The 18,335-nt window shown below is 53.8% G+C and overlaps 1 long non-coding RNA gene across 1 annotated transcript in view; it reads right to left on the bottom strand.

Annotated features, from left to right (window-relative positions):
• The window catches only part of LOC119827326, a 109,485-nt gene extending 95,530 nt beyond the window's left edge, over window positions 1-13,955 (bottom strand). Inside the window, exon 1 of the long non-coding RNA XR_005287649.1 lies at window positions 13,646-13,955. This is a non-coding gene — a long non-coding RNA (uncharacterized LOC119827326). The remainder of the gene's footprint in view (window positions 1-13,645) is intronic.
• Window positions 13,956-18,335: the final 4,380 nt, after the last annotated feature.

The following is an 18,335-nucleotide window of genomic DNA, read 5'->3' as shown; positions in this document are numbered from 1 at the left end:
CCAACCCCTCCACCCACCGCATGCTCTACCCTCTGCCACCCTAGCCCTGGGGACTTCCCTCTTTGTGCCTCTGCAGTCACAGCAATCCTGATGCAGTCAAGGGCAGTCAGGCTGTAGAGACTTGAGTCTAGGCGCTCGATGGAGTACCTTGTTAGGGAAATAGGTGAGCAAAGTGAGGCCTGAAGAGGGCAAAGGGACTGTTCATCACGCGGGAAAGTAGATTTGTTAAAATGAGGCAGCGAGCCAAGCATCCCAACGTCTCTATCTTCCTAAAGGGTAAACCGAGGCTTAGAGACAGGAAAGTTCCTGCCATAGACAACTTGGAGTTAGGAAGAAGTCCAGGACAGTCATCCTGGGTTCATCTCATGGAACCAAGACAGAGCTGTCTTCTCTGACCTCAACCTCAAGTTCAGGAAGTTGCAACACTTCCTTGTTTCCATAGTAACCAGCTACTGCTCCAGGAATACACTGAAATGTTTTTGTTACCTCCTCTGTGCCTGTGCTGGCCCTGGGCCAGCCTGTGAAGACATGGACGGAAAGAGGGGGTGTGGGAGGGGAAGTACAATCCCAGCCCTAGCCTAGCATGATGGCAAGCAACTAAGAGAGTGGAGGAGAATCCTCAGAAGAGAGCTCCCCAGCATCTGACACTACGGGGGGAAGGAGAGCTCAGTGGGGGTAGCCCTTGAATTGGCTTCTTAGGGATGAATAGGAGTTCACCAGACTGAATGATGAAGCTAGAAGTAACTGCACATAAGAAAACTGTGGTGTGCTGTGTAAACCTGGTGGCTAAGCTGCTTGGAGGCTGAGGCAGGAGGATGGTAAGTGCTGGGCCCACCTGTACTGTAGAGTAAGTTCACAGTCAGCTTGGGCAACTTAGTAAGATCCTGTCTCCAAATAAGAGAATAGCAGGGGTTGAGATGCAGCTTAATACACAAAACCCCGGGTTTGACCTCCACCTGAACCATCCATATGTGGTGGTCCATGCCTACAGTCCCAACACTTGGAAAGTCGCAGCTGAAGGATCAGGAATTCAAGGTCATAACTCAGCTACATTCACAGTGAGTTCCAGGCCAGAAATCAGTCTCAAAAAGTCAGAGAGGGGGCTTCTGCGGTAGAGTGCTTGCCTAGCATGGGTGAGGCCCTGGGTTTAATCCTTTGTACTAGGAAGGAAAAAGGGAAAGAAGGATGGGAGAACGACCTAGAGAGTAACTGGTACCCAGTACAGAATACAAAGGGAATGGAGGGTTGAACACTGGCTAAAAAGGAAGTCAGAGACCAAATGCAAACTGTAGACCAGTGTCCATGACTCATCCCACTCCCAAGAGTTTAAGGGGCACAGTCACAGAGTAGGCATTGTAATAGGCGAGGAGACAACACTGAAGGGTTCCAGATACTACTCTTCCCGGGAAAGAGTACTAGGGACTGGACACAGGCCAAGACCTACTTCTCAGGTTAGTGAGAGCCACAACCCTAAGTGGCTCCCTAGCCCTCACCAGGAAGCAGGGTTGGGCACCTTAAGAAGCACTCAGAGGCTGCTGTTCTGCCTGTGGTCCCTCATCATACATACATGTGGTCCAGCAGGAATGAGGGCAGCCTCGGGTAGAGGATGGAGGTACAGGGAGGCCAGACTGCTGGGTAGGGTAGGAGCCCTCAGAATCCTGCTAGCTTTGCTTCTCCTCCCTGGGCCTCCATTCCCTAACTGGGAAGTGGGGACAAGGAAGGTGAGATGGACAGGCTGCCTTGCTCCTTTCTAAAGCTACTCTCCAGCCATCTTTGGATCTGTGGGTTCTAGGAGGGGTCGCAGCAACACATCCAAACTGTGGTCTAGGACAAAGTGACACTTTGTGGCCAGACAGGCCAGACATGCGGGCAAGGAGTCTCACAAGACAACAGTTTCTGGGGCCTACTCTACTCAAAGTGACAGCTGGCAAAATAAGACAGCCCTTTATGCACTGAGAAGTATCTTGTTACAGGGTGGTGGCCATATACAGGCCGTGATCAAGAGACCAACAGTCCTCCAGAGACCACAGTGCATAAAAGCCTAGACACTTGGCCCAGGCTCTGCAACTCGAGAGCAGAGGCAAGCATAGGACCTTGCCTCTGTGAGACAAGGCAGAAGTCACAAGCACCACCTTTAAAAGCCATAGAAGGCCCTGTCCCGGCCCTCACTCACTCCAGTGGAGGGCTTTTGTAGGAACAGTCAAAGGACCAACAACATGCTACATGGTAGGGATACCTGAGTTCCCAACCCAGCTCAACTAGTGACCTGTCCCTCTGGGTTTAGACTCAGTGGCTACATAAGGGTTTGGCCTGGTCTGGGCTGTTATTATTGATGTATGTGGTAATAATACTCTATGCTGTCTGATACAGTGACACTATACACCACACCTGACAAGGATAGGGCCTCCCATCTAATTTTCCCAAGGGATGCCACAGCAGGAAACAATGCCAAAAATTCTGACTCCAAACCCAGGGCTTCTTGCAGAGAGCCCTGGACTTTGGAGCCTGGGAATCCTTGGGTAAGATACACCTGGACAGACAGCTGTGGAGGTGGGAGACAAGCTGGGTTCAACCAAGTGCCAGTGGGAGGTGGGCTAGAGAGGAACCTCTTCTCACACCCATACTTCCGACACCTCCCTGGACAGGGCTCCACCTCTAGTGGTGAATGAATATGACAGGAAGGGCCCCAAAGACAAAGCCACCCAGCATAGAATCCTGTGTGATCAACAAATGCCAGCCACTTTCTTCCTGCTGTGTCCCCGCAATCTGCCATTGCTGCCTCCCCAGCCACTTCCACATTCCACAACCTGAGTGCATTACTTTCCTGTCCAGCCTGATGTCTGCAAGCTGCACAGATGCAAAGAAAATAAGGCACAGGGCACTGGCTAGTTTTAATTTAGCTTGGTACAGGCTAGAGCCATTTGGGAAGAGGGACTCTCCATTGAGAAAATGGCTCCTTAAGATTAACTTGCAGGAAAGTCCAGTAGTGTATTTTCTTAGTTAATGATTGATGTGAGAGGGGCTCAGCCCACTGTGGGCAGCGCAATCACTAGGCTGGGGTTCCTGAGTGCTCTAAGAAAGCAAGCCGAGCAAGCAAGTCACAAAGAGCAAGCCAACAGCACACAGCGTTCCTCCATCAGCTCCTGCCTCCAAGTTGCTGAATTGAGCTCTTGCCCTGATTTTCCTGGACAGTGGATGACAACCCCTAAAATGAAATAAACCCTTTCTTCTTCTCCAAGTTGCTTTGGTCATGGTGGATTTTGTTGTTATTTGTTTGTTTGTTGTTTTGTTTTATTTTTCTGGCACAGGGTTTCTCTGTATAGCCTTGGCTGTCCTGGAACTCACTCTATAGGCCAGGCTGGCCTCAAATTCATAAATCTGGCTGCCTCTGACAGCTGGGATTAAAGGTGTGTGCCACCAACTGCCCAGTGTTTTGTCACAGCAATAGAGCCCTGACTAAGAAACTTGGAGCCAAAAGAAAGCCATCTCCTTCGGGGAGTGCACTCTGCTTTCTCCTGCCTTAGACTTAGCCTGCTATGCGGGAGGGGGGTGGGGTGAGCCCTGGATTTTTCACGGTTCTGGGATGATAACTGGACCTCAAGATCCCTTCTAAGCTTCCTGGATCATGGGACTTTCCAGATAGAAGGAAGTACTGGGGAGTAGGGAGCAGCCCACTCCTGGAGGTGCACAAAGGCACACGTGACACTGTGGCCATGTCACACATGGGGTGACAATCTGGATGACAGGCATCAGAGGATGCTGCTGCCAAAGTAGCTTGATGACGTGGGATCCCAAAGTCCCAGGAATACTGGAAATGGAGCTTGTAGGTGGCATAAGTCATGCTGCCTAGGCACCTGTAGGGACTACTCAAGGCAGAAACCCCAAGAAGTCTGAGGGCTGAAAGGATTCCTACCCTCCAAGTAGGCCCACTCCTCCTCCATAAAAGGACCAGCTAGAATGACAAGGACCTGCAGAAAATTGAAGTCAGCTCAGGAGGGTTAAAGGGCACTGAAGTGCCCCCCCACCCGCTTCAGCAAGGGGTCAGCAGTGGCTGAGCTCATAGCTCCAAGCCCATCATCAAAACAAAACTAAAATCTGCCCCCGGACTTTCAGATCTTCCCCCAGGAGCTGAGGTACTATGAGGCGCTGGGGCCACAGAGGCCCATGTCCATGAACAATGAAGAGGGAGGCTGATGGCCAATGAACATCCTCCTCCTCTCCCTGCCAGCTACAGTACATTTCCCAAAGCCAGGAAAGTCGCATAAAGATCGTGAGCCAGGGAAATGATGTGTTACCTACAGTGGCGGGTGGGGGTCACAAACCTTCTCAAGGCCCTACCCAAACTGCCTCCTTGCATGCAAAGCATGACCCCAGAAAAGGCCACCTCACAGTATCAAGGCAGCCAGCTCTTCTTAGGGCTGTGTGTCTTTCTCAGTAGTGTCGGGGCTCCCAAGCCCAAGGAAGAGGTGACCCACATCAGGTCTGACCTGGTCTGCCACCTTCCTAAAAGATGGGGTGGGGAGCTTTCTCCAACTAATCTCCTGAAAGACCTAGGACTGAATCCTTTGCAGCCGAAATAGGACTGCTTTCAGGAACATTAGCCTACCCCACAAGGCCATACCCATTGGACCATCTCCCTGGGACCACCCAACCCCAGGGACAGGTAATATGTTTCAGGAGGCTTCTGCTTTTAGGGACCTTAGTTAAGTCCCTTCTCTTCCTTCAACCTCTGTCTTCTCACCAATAAAATGTCAAGCTACGATGAGAGGCAGGCTTCAAAAGACAATGTCCTCTGCAGGGAGAGGTCATACGCTGAGCTGGAATGTGGCCAGGAGGAGCTTCAAGTCACATCCAGCTAGTCCTCTCATTGCCAGGGACACCAGCCTTGTGGGCAAGGGCAACCCTTCTGACACTGCTTCCGGTTATCCACACTGAAGCAAACTGTGGAGCGTCTCTCCAGAAGATGGGGGATACCAGAATAGGGCCAAGTGTTCTTTATTGTAAAAGTGCCTAGTAAATTAGGCTGAGGGTTTCCCAGGAGTGGCGGGGGCGGGAGGGGTGGCAGATGCTACCCTAACAACCAGCATCAAGATGCTAAGATATCATCCTTGCTCCTAACTGGTGGGTAAGAAAACTGAAGCACAGGGGGTGGGCTGTGACTACTCAAAGGTCCCATTCTCTGTCCCTTTCATAGCTGCCTTCCATGGAGCTGAGCAGGTATTGAGGCCTGGTCCACCCTGAGTCTTATCAGATGGACAGAGGCCAAAAGGAAAGTTTTTGGTATCTCCCGCCTCAGTTTCAGAAGGGAAAGATCTCAGACAGAAAGCCAGATGACTTAGAACATTCTTGGGGGGGGAACAAACAAACCTCCCTGGTGGGTCAAGTTAAAATGCCCTTAGACTATTACCTCTAGGAGTGTTCAGGCACCCATCTCATGCTTCAGAAGACCCTACAGACAACAACGAATCAGAAAGCTTTGGTTGGTCAGTCAATGTGACCTTGAGCAAGCAGTACACTGGAGGTAAGGCTTTGGGAGGACTCTCATGACAGTGACTAAGACTACCATTCCTTAAACACTTGCCACATGCCAGGCGCTGAGCGCTCTTCTGGCTTCTTCACCTATTGGGAGGGCAGTGTGTTAGTGATTGTTAGAGCATGAATAACTCTTTTACAGATGTGGAGGCCAAGGTCAGAGGTGTCACACATAAAAGGTGGAGTTGAGAGCTGACTCCAGGCAGCCAGAGAAAATCCTGAAAATGGGCTGGGGAGGTAAACGTCTCAGTCACTGAAGCTCTTTCTACACAACTATGAAGAAGGCCTAGTTCAGTCTCCAGTAACCATGTCAAAAGTCAAGTGTAGTGGTGTACTCTTACAGTCCCAGGGCTTGGTGGCAGAGACAAGGTCCCTGAGACTCACTGATCAGCAAGTTTAGCTTTATCAGTTAAGGTCCTGGTGAAAAACCCTGTCTCAAAATACAAGATGGTTGTCCTGAGGATTAATGCCTAAGGTTGGCTTCACACACACACACACACACACACACACACACACACAGGCACAGATCATACATACATATAGACACATATACACACAGACTCAGACACACATACATACACACATAAACAGAGACAGACATGCATACAGACAATATAGACACACATACACGCACACAAACACAGATACACATAAATTCAGACACACACAGACACACAAACACACAAAAGGGGTGGCAGCAGGCTGGGGGGCCTTCAGCAAATGATTTCTAGTGTGTAAACAGTAGCAACCTCAACAATGATCCTCTCCACCTGGACCAACCCCTCCCCAGTTTCCTTGCTGTGACGCCCCGCTGAAGGAAAGCTATCTAATTTGACCTGGGACCTGTCCCCCAACCACTCTGGGCTTGGGTTTTCCCCATCTGCCATCCAGATGGCAAACAGAGACCCCAGAAGGACTCCTTGTACTTCCAAACACCAGAAGAAAAAAGTCAAGACTCTGGAGATCTCCCGGGTCTGCCTGCTGCTTGGCTTTGCTGCTTGCTGGCTGTTGGAATGGTGTTCTGAGCCTCTCAATTGTTCCAGTTCAGATCAAGGTCCACCCAGGGAACAGGGTGTGAGCCTAGGCAGGAGCCTTGGGGATAGGGCAAGGTCCAGACCCGGTCCTGAGCCTAGTCCCTTTTTCCTCCAGCAGCTGTCACCTGGACCTGATATAGGTGACTCTCAGGGTGGAGCAAGCAGGTTCCAACTCTGCTTCCTTGTCTACAGAGGAAACGACAGCAGGTAAGCAAGCCATCAGCCATACAAGCTCAAAGTCAGCATGAAATGGATGGGGGGGGGGGTTCGGGAGGAAGGGAGAGGAAGCCTTGGCAGGTGAGACCTTGGACTTTCCTAAGAGGAACTAGGTTTGACTTCTCTCACAGAAGTATTGCACGCTACCTGGGAACACACACACACACACACACACACACACAAATACTCCAGTTTGTGTACTGCAAGAGGCTATCCCTAAAACGAACTCAGAGGCCACCCACCTCTCCTTTGGCTGGGCTCCTGAGCTAGGTTACAAACAGCCTTTCTTTAGGTAAACTAAAGACCAGCTAAAAGGAGCTGGGCCTGGCCAACTGTAGATGCTCAGTAAATGTCTAAGGAACTCATGAACTGGCAGAAGCCAGGTTCTGGTCCGAGTGCAGCTCTGTGTACTGCTAACCTTGAATGGGCTAATCACTGCTTTCTAAGGTTCTGTTTCGTGGGCTAGAAAAAGACAGCCCCCCCTCCCCCAATTCTACAGGCTTAGGATTTTAAAGCCCAGAGAAGTGGGTTCTGAGGTGGAAGGGGGCTTCCAGGCATTTCTCCCAATGGTTCAGAGCTAAGAATTCAGGGTGAGCCTTCTGGGGCCTAAAGGGAGCCTCCAGGCAGGGAAGGGCTCTGCAGGTCACAAGGGAATCCTTTCTTGGTGCCCTTTCCACTCAAGTCAGACACCAAAAGAAGACTTTTGGACAAGGAGTCATTAAAAGCACAAAAGAGTTAAAAACTGACAGTGTTTCCCTATCAGAGGCCTGGCCATGTCCACTGGACAAGAATGTGGGAAAGACTATAGACAGGAAGAATCAAAGGGCAAGGAGGGAGATAGGCAGAGATGAGCATGTGTGTGTGTCTGCATGTGTGTGTGTCTGCATGTGTGATGGAGGGGAGAGGAGAGGAGCGTGGGTAACCACCAATAGGGGAACAAGGCCTCCCAAATCCTGTTTCTGGGAACAGGTGTCTCAGGAAGGTTCACAGCCCCCTGGAAATTCCAAACCTGCCCTGCCATTCCCAGGAACAAGCCACCCTAGATAGTGAAACCATCTGCCATTTTCTGTTATTTTTCAGCCTCAGTTTCCCCACAGGTTCTGACAAGGATTTGAGTTAGGAGACCTCAGGGGGACATACCACTTCTGACAGTTTGGGATACAGACATGCTATATAGAAAAACACCCCCACCCCCACCACCACGACCCAAGAGACCTGGAAAGGCTATCCCTATCCCCAACCGGCTGTCTAGGGTTAGGGCTGGGCAGAGCAGAGTCTCCACACCGTCTGTCCTCAACAGCCTGCGACCGCCAAAAACCTTGAAGTGGTTACAATTACAGCCAGGCTAACAGGATTAGGGGAGCATTGAAATCTAAGAAATCTAATTAGCTCAGGCACCCCGGCCTCCCCCAGCACAATCCTGTAGTAACCCTGGCAGCTGGGTCTAATGGGAGGGGCAGGCTCTGAGCCCTCAGGGCTAGAGTCATTACCTGCACAGGTGTGCCAGGTCAGACTCCTGGGGAGATGCCATCTCAGCCTGCCCAGTTACCCACTGCCCACCACCCCACCAGCCAAAGTCTTGTCAAAGGGTGGCATTCAACTAGGCTCCAGTTGGTGAGGTGCAAGAGTGGTGACCATGGGGGAAAGAACCCAGGGGTTCCACAGGGCGGCCACCCGACACAGTGTAGCGGACTGACTCAGCCAGAGGAGGGGCGGTTTGAGTCATGCTCTGTATGTATAGAAACCATAGCAGCTCAGGGCCAATCTTGCTTCCTCCTCCAGGGCCGGGCAGAGCTGAAGCTTCTGCATACATACGCCTAGGAAGGCAGCATCTGAGGTTCAGTGCAAGCTCTAGATGGATATGGAGGGGGGGGGGTAAAAAAAAGAAGGGGGGAGAGAAAGGGAGGGAGAAAAGAAGGAAGGGACAGCTGCTGGGGGCGTGCATTGCCAGATGCAGGGAGGGCCACCTGTGACCCTTCCTGGAAACAACTGCTCGGCTCCTGGGATGCCACATGCCTGCATAGTTGGGGCTATTGCTCAAGGCACTGTGATGTGGGGGTCTGTACGGCCTGGAGTCGAGTCCTGGCTTAGTCACAGCCTCTTGGCCTCTCTTCTGCGCTTTACTTTTCTTCTCTGTTAAATGGAAGTAATTCCATACAGCAGCTGACACTGTTGTTAATGGGATCAAACAAATCTGAAAAGTGATTCTAGATAGACCACGCCAGGCAAAGGAAAGGGCTATAGCCGTGCCCTCTCTCATGTGCATATGGCAAGCAGCCAGAGGCGGGTGGATAATTATTTATTTGGACTGGTCTTTCTGCCCTTGCTGGACAAAAGAGCCTAAGAGTGTCTTGCATAGCTCTGGGACTCACTGGCCACTGTCCTCACTTTGTAGACTATCCTTAAACATATGAAGAGTCAATCCTGGGTCCCTGTCCTGACCCTACCCTCATTATGCAACCCATCCCAGGTCATACCCAATTCAAGGAAAGTATCGAGAGGCAAGCCAATTACCCTAGAGCCAATGGAAGAGCACCTCTTGGGCAGACCCTTCCCTGAGCTTGTGCCCTATCAATAAGGTTGAAAACAACCAGTGGACGAAAACTCCCCAGCCCCATGCAGTCATATCACTATAGCCTGGATATAAGATTTAGCCCTCACGATCATTAAGGAAAATGAGTCTGTGGTTGGGAGAGGCCCCAGTATCTTAAGCCTGAAATGGGCATCGATCAGCTGGTGCGGCTTTCCAGGAGGCCATCCATGTACCTCACTGCTGCCCAGTGAGTACAGAGGCTTGCTGCCCAGAGGTGATGAGTACCTTGTCCCAGGAGGCATAGAAGCTGAGGCTAACCAGTCAGCTGTCAGGGAGGAGTGGAAGGATAATGGAGCAACTTCTGGAAAATGTTTCCAGCATCCCTTCACCTCAATCCAGCCCTTTCTCCTACATCAGAGTTGCCTAGCCTTTAGGCTGAAGACTCAAATGTCTGGACCTACCTCATCCTCCAAGCAACCATGTCAGATGATAGTTCTGTGCTTGAACTCATTTTACACATCAGGAGACTGAGACTCAGCAGAGTCAACCTCCTGGTCCACAAGGTACAGCCTCCTGATACCTTCTTCTCTCCCTCTGTCTAGTGTCTGTGGTAGGACTTTTGTGTGTAGCCTCCCTTGAGGAAGGGCCTAACGTCAGACTCATGACTGGCACTTCCAGGCCAGGCTCCGTACACCCAGGCAGGCAGCCACAACCCCAGCCTCAAGGTCTCCTCAGGACAAAGATTGCCCCCAGAGAGGGCCTGGGTGGTGGCCACTGTGTCCTGCTGAGAGGATCCAGCAATCACCAGGAGAAACTGCAGCCGCAGGGTCAGGGTCAGGGGTAATTAGGGCAGTGTCCTTTGTTGTCTACACAAAACCCAAGGAATCCCATAAAGATGCAACAGAAGCTGGGGCCTGACAAGGACCCACGGGAGCAGTTATGAATGAAAATGGATGGGACCCTGTCGTTATCCAGCAGGCTCTACAGCCTGGTCTCATGCCACCATGTCCACAGACAATTCCCAAAATGTGCTGCTGCACATTTCTTACAACATTTGACCCTAAGACTTTGGGTAAAACAAAACAAAACAAAACACAATGGACCTGGGGGCTGGAGCTGGGCATCCAAGTTTCCTGCGCAGGTCCTCTTAGACCCAGACTCGGAGGACATATACAGGCTTCAAATGCCTTCCTTCTTATTCACCTTCACCAGCCAGAGGTGGGGGGGGGTGCGCATGAGTGCGTGCGTGTGACTCTTCCATTTGCTGGCCAGGGATGAATATGTGGGGTTGCTGTGATTGGTTAAGTGTTACATGTGTACACACATACACACACACAAATGGGGGGATGGAGCCAAACTCTAGCTTCTAGGTCTTTATTTGCCCCTGGAGCGCCCCCCCCAACACACACACACACACACACACACACAGAGGCTTTTCCTCAGGAGTAAAAAAAGAACATTTTGTCCCCACAAAGAAGCCAGAAGCCGTTTCTGCACAGTCAAGGCTATTTATTCAAAGTTTTTTCATTAGTCCAGTCCCTCTGTGAGCCTGTGAGCTGTACTCAGAAAGTCTTACAACCGCAGCTCAAGTCCTGGAAAGTCTATAGCTCCGCCCCCAGCCTCAGTCACCAAGTTCCCAAGTCCCAACTTCTGATTCATAGGAGAAAACTAGGTCTCCTAACCGTGTGACTTGGGGGCCAGTGATGCTTCTGTCTTTGGGGGAAAAACAAAACAACCAAAATCCTAAAAGCCAGAGGAAAACACCATCTCCCTCTGAAGGCGCTCCTGGCCTCAAAGCCGCAGGCGCTCCGAGGCAGATAGGGCTTTTTCAATGTGCCTTTTGTTTGATGCTGGTGTTTCGACATCCTCTTCTTGAAGAGGGAAAGGTCAGCACAAGGCTCCCGGGGGTGTTCACAAACCCTCTGCCTCTACTCAGCGGACAGAGGTCCCAAGCAAGGGGCCAGGAATTCCCCCTGCTTTGGACCTCCTCAAAAACCAGCCCGGATAAGAAAGGCCATGGGTTTGCTCCCTCATCCAAACTTCCCAAATAGGTCACAGGCCTTCCAGACTCTAGTCACCATGCAAGTACAGGGGGTGCAGGCCGGAATTCACCAGCAGCCAAGTCGCCTGTTTCTCCAGCGCCAGTCACCATCTCTTTATCTGTACCTTCAAAAAAACAATAAGCAAAACCAGGCACCTCTGGGAACAGCCTCTGGCCTCCTGCCCTGCCCTGTGTAACCAGCCTGTCCTCACACCCACGAGGGAGGGAGGAGACTGAACTAGTTAACCCTCTGGTCTACCAGGCCCAGGTCCCAGGTTGCAGCAGAGGCAAACTGTTGCTCAAGAAAACCCTTCAGAAAACCATTGGCACCAGGAGGCAGCTGGAGCCAATGGTTCTCTATGTAACGAACGCCAAGGCAGGGGCTTCCACAGGCGCAGCCCACTGATTGCCCTTTCAAATCCGGGGGTTGGTCCCCACTCTTGATGCCCTGGGCTGTCCACCCACGGGGCTCCAAATGTCCCTGGCAGTGCAGAGAGAAGGGAAAGGCTGGCCGAGCGGTGCACTCACCCCGCCAACCCAGCCGCCAGCCAGCTTCTTGGAGATCTCAGAGAGAACATTTGTTTGGGCTGCCAAGTTAAATCTTCCTCCCTCATGTCAGGGCATTGGAAAAGCAGTCAGGGGAAAGGGGAAGGGGGAGGGGGGGAGCCGTGGGAGGGAGGGCGGGAGAGAGCGAGCAAGCAATCCAGGGAGGCAGGCTCCTAGTCCCAGTTACTCTTAACACTGCCAGCCCAAGGAGCTGCAGCTCCCGAGGCAGACGTCTCTCGGGCTCCCGGCATCGAAACAGAGATCTGGCCACCAGGTCTCCAGATCGGGTGCGGGATGCTAGGCTCCCTGAGCCCGTGTGGTGAAAGAGGCCCTCGCCCTGCTCCGGGCTGGAGGCACAAGGTGGAACTGTAAAGCAGAGGAGGGAAAAGTTTGCTGCAGGTAGAGGGAAGGGCAGTGTGGTCGTGTCTATCGGCTGTCCTCGGGAGAGGGTGGGGGGCCCAGGAGCGCGCTCCCGTTCGCTAGCCCTCCCGCCCGAGTTGTTTACATTCCTGGAGTGTCTTTTAAACCCGGGGCTGTGGCCGGCTCCTGGCCTTCTCCGGCGGCTTCGGGGCAGTCTCCCGTGAAAATCTGCTGGCGCACAATGGCCGGGAGAGGCGGCTGCCCCTCGCCCGCGCCCCCACCACTCCAGGGCGGGGAGCCTGCCCTCTGCACCGCGCCCTCTCCCTGCCTGGCCAGCTTCCTGGACAGATGTCCCCGGCCAGAGGGCGACGCACTCCCGCAGCCTGCACCGCGACATCGAGGCCATGCTCCCCACTTTTTTCTCCCCGGCCCTGACACCAGGAATGTGAAACAAGCTTTCAGAGCTTGCCCCCACCATCCGTACCCCAACTTCAGCTCCAGTCCGGCCCTTCAACCTCCGCCCGGGCCGGCCTACCACTCCCCCGGGGCCACCGCCGCCGGAGACAGAGAGGAAGAAAGAACACGGGGAAATTACTTTCGTATTTGCAACGCGCGCGCGCACATACATAGACACATCTTCCCCTTGGGCTCGCCTCCTGGCTGGGGCAGCCCCAACCAGGCGTTGGTCTGAAAGCCCCTTCAGCTTCTGAAGCCCGAACGGGAAGCCTCGACACACTCACTCCCCTCGGCGTGCCCTGCTCCAGCCACGCGCCGCGTTTTCCTGGGCCATTCTCCCCCACCCCCAGAACAACTTAACCGCGCCCCCATCTCCTATGTACAAAAGTGTGTTCTCCATAGAAAGCACATTTAACACCACCAACCCTGAACACCCTGGAATCCAGCGCCTTCCCAGAGGTTCTCCTACGCACACAGGAGCACAACTTCACATCTTTCCAAATGAGGCGAGGGAGACTCAGCCAAGCCTTCCCGGATCCTTCCCTCCCTCCTCCGAATCAGTATCCCGGCCGGCCCCCGAGTGTTCAGCGCGACTGCTGGAGGCGCGCCGGCAGGAGGCGGGCACCGAGTCCGCGCGCACACAAACCGCACCGGCGCCCCGCACGCCCGACGATTCCACGGTCCCCGCGCTCATCCCGAGCAGCTCCTACCCAGCTCGGCGCTCGCTGGTGGCCAGGGCCTCCGCCCCCGAGGGCCAAAGCAGCGCACCGAGCCCGCGCGGCTGGCCCCATTCGCCCGACCGTCCGGAGCTAAGGCTTTAAGCGGAAAGTCCTAATACAGTAACCCCGCACTTGCACCCCGACGATCCGCGGGGAGCGAGAGGAAGCCTCGGTACTAACGGGCGCCTGGCTCTGTCCCCAAACTTACCGGGCGCTGTGAGCACAGCTGCCACCGCTGGAGGACGCGCCGCCGCCACCGCCGGGTAGGGCCGGCTGGAGCCGGGAGGAACGCAGGGAGAGCGCGGAGATCTGCTCGGCTCTGACTCCGGCTCCGGCTCCCAGCTGGCCGGGGCTGGGGTCACCGCGCTGCGCCGGCGCTGCTCGCTTGCTCGGCCGCCCGATCGCTGCTCGCCCGCCCGGCCGCTCGCTCTCCGGGCGCCCGCAGCCGCCGCTTGCTTTTTTAATGTCCACAGACAGTGAAAAGGAACTCGGCGTTAGGGGGTGAGTAAGTGAATCAACTCGCCCGGAGCCGAGCAAGTTGAAGTGTCAGATTACATTGGCTATTCTATTTCCAAAGGGCCCCGCGCCGCCGGGCTCCCGTAAAAGCCGGCACGGAGTTACTGCAGGAGCGGAGCGCCGCGTCTCCAGCGCTCAGCTCCGCTTTCCTTGGTTCGCTCTCCATCTGCGCGCTCGCTGCGCTCTCCCTTTCCCTTTCCTTTCTGCCTCTCTATCTCTCCTTTCCCCCCCTTTCTTCCTGTTTCCAGGTCTCTGTTCTAAGCTTTTCTCTTCCAGACCCTGGTAGGCTCCGCGTTACCTCCACACCCCTATGCCGCTGGTTCACTCACGTCCCTCCTCTCGCCTCCCTTCGCTGATTTTCATCACCCCCTCAATCCCTTACATTTGGAGTCGGGAGACTGATGTGCCAAGAAAGGGACCGCATTGGTAGACACAAGATTACTGCCCGGAGGCGTACCACCCCTTCTTGCTAGTCCCCTACCGGAGTACACTGGGACCGCAGATGCTGTCAGCTATTCCAACTGGGGCGACCGAGTTGCTAACGAGAGGTGTGCAAAGCTTCCCCGGAGACTTTGGGATTATTCCTAAAACCGGATGGTAGAGAGAGGGTGAGAGTACCTTAACCTTCACCACCACTAGTGACGTAGGGGAGGCTGAAGCGCTCCTCCCTTGACCTCTGAGGAAGAGATACGGTTGCAGAGCGAACTGTACGTCCCTACCCCACTCGAAGTTCAAAGACGCAAGAACGGCCAGGTGCCTTGCAGGGAGCGCCTGGGCGCTACGAACTGAGCGCTCTCGAGCTGCAAAAGTGTAAAGAACCCAGCCCAGCTTCTAGCCCAGGGCTGTGGGGGCGGATGGCACTCACGAAGCACAGTTAGGTGCGCCCACTCGCGGGGGTTTCCCTTGCAGACCCGCCCCCGAAAGTATCCAAGTGCGCACTACCTTTGGCTTAAGTCTGTTGCCACTCACACAGAAACTCCTACACAAACGGCACGCACGTTTGCGCCTACCCTCAGCAAAGCACGCACACTGCACCTCAACACACTTGCATACACACTTTCCATCCTAAATAGGCCCGTGCACTCTGACTCCTGCTGTACACATTAACATCGCTGAACACTACCTCCGGTACGCTTTAAAAAAAAAAAAAAAACAAAAACAAAAAAACAAAAAAACCAAAAACCACGAGGCATTCCCCCGTGCACTTCATCTCACGCTCACGTACACATACAAACACATGTTCCTCTTACTCTTCCACATCCTTTCCTCAAACCCCCCTCCTGATTCGAGGTACTCCAGTCTTGAGGATAACAAGCGTCTGGGTTGGACACGCGCGCGCGCACGCACTCCCCTCCAGGACAGGCGGGGGAGGCTTGGGCCGTAGCCCGCTAGGCAATCCAGGTGTGGCGAGTGCTCCGTGCTCCGCGTTTTGCAGGCAGCCGCGGTGTCGGAGGCGAGGCGAGGAAGGGAGCTGGAATAACAAAGGCAAGTTGGGAAGAGCGCAAGGGGGCGCAGCCCCGGCCAGGCGGCGGGGGGAGCCCTGCACTGCCGGGTCGTCGGAGGCTGCTTGGCCACCAGCCGGGAGAACCAGAGGTGGGGAGGAAAGGTGGGGGGAGAGGGGCGGGGCCGCCGCGTGACGTCAGAGAACAATGACACCGCTGGGGGCGGGCTCGGGGAGGCAGCCCGGGCGGGGGTCTTCCTTAGGGCCTTGGGCGGGCGGAAAAAGTCTTGGCCTCGCTGGGGCCGCAGTTTGATTGACGAGGTCCGCATGGGAGCGCAGACGTGCCACGCAGACTCGCGGGTTCCTGAGCCTCTTGGGCGGTGATCATAGCGCACCGCGGGCCAACAGGAGGAGCAGGCAGAGAGCCCCCCCCCCACTGCAGACCCCCGTTTTAGAATATCCTTCAGAGGGCTGGCTGCTCTGACCTCGGCTTGAACTCCTTCAGGGCCAGAGAGATCACTCCTTCCACCACCAAGACAAGGAGGCAAAATGTGTTTGCTAGCTTTGAATTCATTCTCAAAGCACTGACAGTCTGGCAGCTGTGAACTCAGCCTGAAATTCCTGAGGGCAGACTGCGGCTCAGGTCCACAGGGACGTGGGACAGGGGGTTGTCTGGGTGCGGAAAACTACTTTTCCTGAGATAAATTCTGCCTCCTGCTGCCATTGGGTGTGCGGGAGGGAGGAGCGACGGGGGGGGGGGGTGGGGGTTGAGAGCGGGCAGTGCTCCTTGGCCTCAGTCCTTGGACCTGTCACACAGGATGACCTGTTAGCAACTTGCCCACTACCCACCCACAGGTGGCAGCTGAATATCCCTGAGGAAAGTAGGTGGCATGAAATAATTTCCAGACCTCTAGGGCCACTGGAATGGCCTGGTCCCAGCACATTCCCAAGAAGATTAACAACGTGCGTGTTACACACACACACCCCAGCCTGTGGGTGGCCCAGGTTGGGAAGGGTAGACTGAGAAACCCTGGAAAGCTTGACCTGAAAGGTGAGAATTCAGTTTGCTCAGTGGAGCCAGAGCCATCCCACCCTCAGACATACACAGTATTGGCCACCTCCATCCCCAGTATAATAGTCCCTGTCAAATTTGGGATGCAAGAATCTAGCCCCAACCAACACCTGGGCCAGTTCCTGTTGCCTTGATGACCACAAGTCATGGCATCCAGCCCTCTCAAGCTCTCCCCAACTCCTTCTGTGAGTAATCAGAGCTGGCCACCTCCAGAAGTGGAGAAAATGGTGGCCTTAGGTGAACATTCATGTTCAAAAGCTCTTGTCCAAAAAGCTCCACCCACTTTCTTTCTTAAAAATTACATTGTATTTACTTAGTTGAGGAGAGGGATGCACGTGAAGAAGAGAGTACAACTTTTGGGAGTCATCTCTCTCCTTCCATCAGTGTAGGTCCTGGGGATTGATCCTCAGATTCAGCGGCAGAAGCCTTTACCCAATGAGGAGCCATCCTGCTGGCTCCCCCACCCCTTATTTGTAGCCAACATGTTCATCTGGAAACCTGAAAGTGGCTCCCGAGGGCAGAGGAACCTAGCAAGACCGAGTCAGGTGGTTTTCAGTCTTCCCAGTCCACCAAGCATGACACCTTGGGGGCAGTAAGTCTGAGAAATCACACCCAGGCTTCTTGTGAGGGCCCCAGGCCTCAAGCTTTGGCCCCAGGCCCTTACCTCTGTTCATCTGCCCAGGAGGTTACTAGGCCTGTTGGTTCCCTCTGGAGTCTTCGAAGGTATGACTTATTCACTACCTACTGTGTGCTGAGTGAGGGCATGATAGGTATTAACTTATTGCCTGCAGTTAGTTACATTACCATCCCTCCAAAGAAAAGTGGACTATAAATACCATTCCCAAGCTGCTCTGACAAGTTGTTCTCCTTTTCTAGGCCTTCTATAAACTAAAGACTAGGTCTCATAACAGTGAGGTCAAGCCTTGCTGTTGTCTATGCCCCGAGTTCCCAATTTCAGCTTCAGCTGCAGTAGGCCTGGGTTGGGAAAGGTTCCTGTATTCCCTCTGGCTCAGAAGGCCAAGTTGATACCCACCAGAGCCTAGGCTGTCCCTGGGTCCCAGGAAGCAGGAAGGCCAAGGGCCAGGAGGAAATCATTGATGAGAGAGGTGTGAGCACCGTGAGTGTGCAGCGAATCTGTGCAGGTGGGGAATAGCTGCCTCTGGACCAGGCTGCTATCCGTGGGTTGAGGTAGGAACAAGCATTCAACTCACTGCTCCATGGGCCGGGTGCTTTGGAGTTCCCTCTCCTCCTGTGTCTCTAGGCTGATGGAACAGAACAGACTGGCTGCTGGGGTTCCAGCTCGGGCTGCACCCCTGAGCTCATCTCATGACCAAGTATGGTACAGCTGAAGTGACTTTCGAAGTGCTTCGGGGGAAGTATAAGCTCCTGCTAGAAGCTGATCTCTGTCTGAGCCCTTCCTGGACAGGGAGTAATGACAGCATAATTAGTCGTCTTCACCTGTGGTTGGATCAGTAGCCTGTGGATCCTGCCCAGTTCTGTACCTATACCTCTTAGGAGTACATAGTTGGTCCAAACAGAAAACCTGTACCCTCAAGCACAGAGTCTCTGTGTTCCAGCTAGATTCTCCTACCTTTTCTGAACACTGGAAAACTGATGTATCAGAGGAAGATTCCCAGTATTTGACCGCCTAGGACTTATTTGTATTGGTTTCTACATGGTGGCAGAGCACTTTGAGACAAGGTCTTGCTATGTAGCCCAGGCTGACCTTTGAACTCAGTTGTGTTTTGGCTGAATGCTGGGATTACAGGTGTGAGCTACCACACCCAGCTAGGACGTATCATCTTGCTTTGCCATCCTCTGATCCTCACAATGGCACTTTGTGATGTGGATGACTAAGATGGTACGGAG

The sequence above is a fragment of the Arvicola amphibius genome, chromosome 12, assembly GCF_903992535.2.
Source record: "Arvicola amphibius chromosome 12, mArvAmp1.2, whole genome shotgun sequence".
NCBI classification, from domain to species: domain Eukaryota; kingdom Metazoa; phylum Chordata; class Mammalia; order Rodentia; family Cricetidae; genus Arvicola; species Arvicola amphibius.
This window is presented reverse-complemented; position numbering and strand designations above follow the sequence as displayed.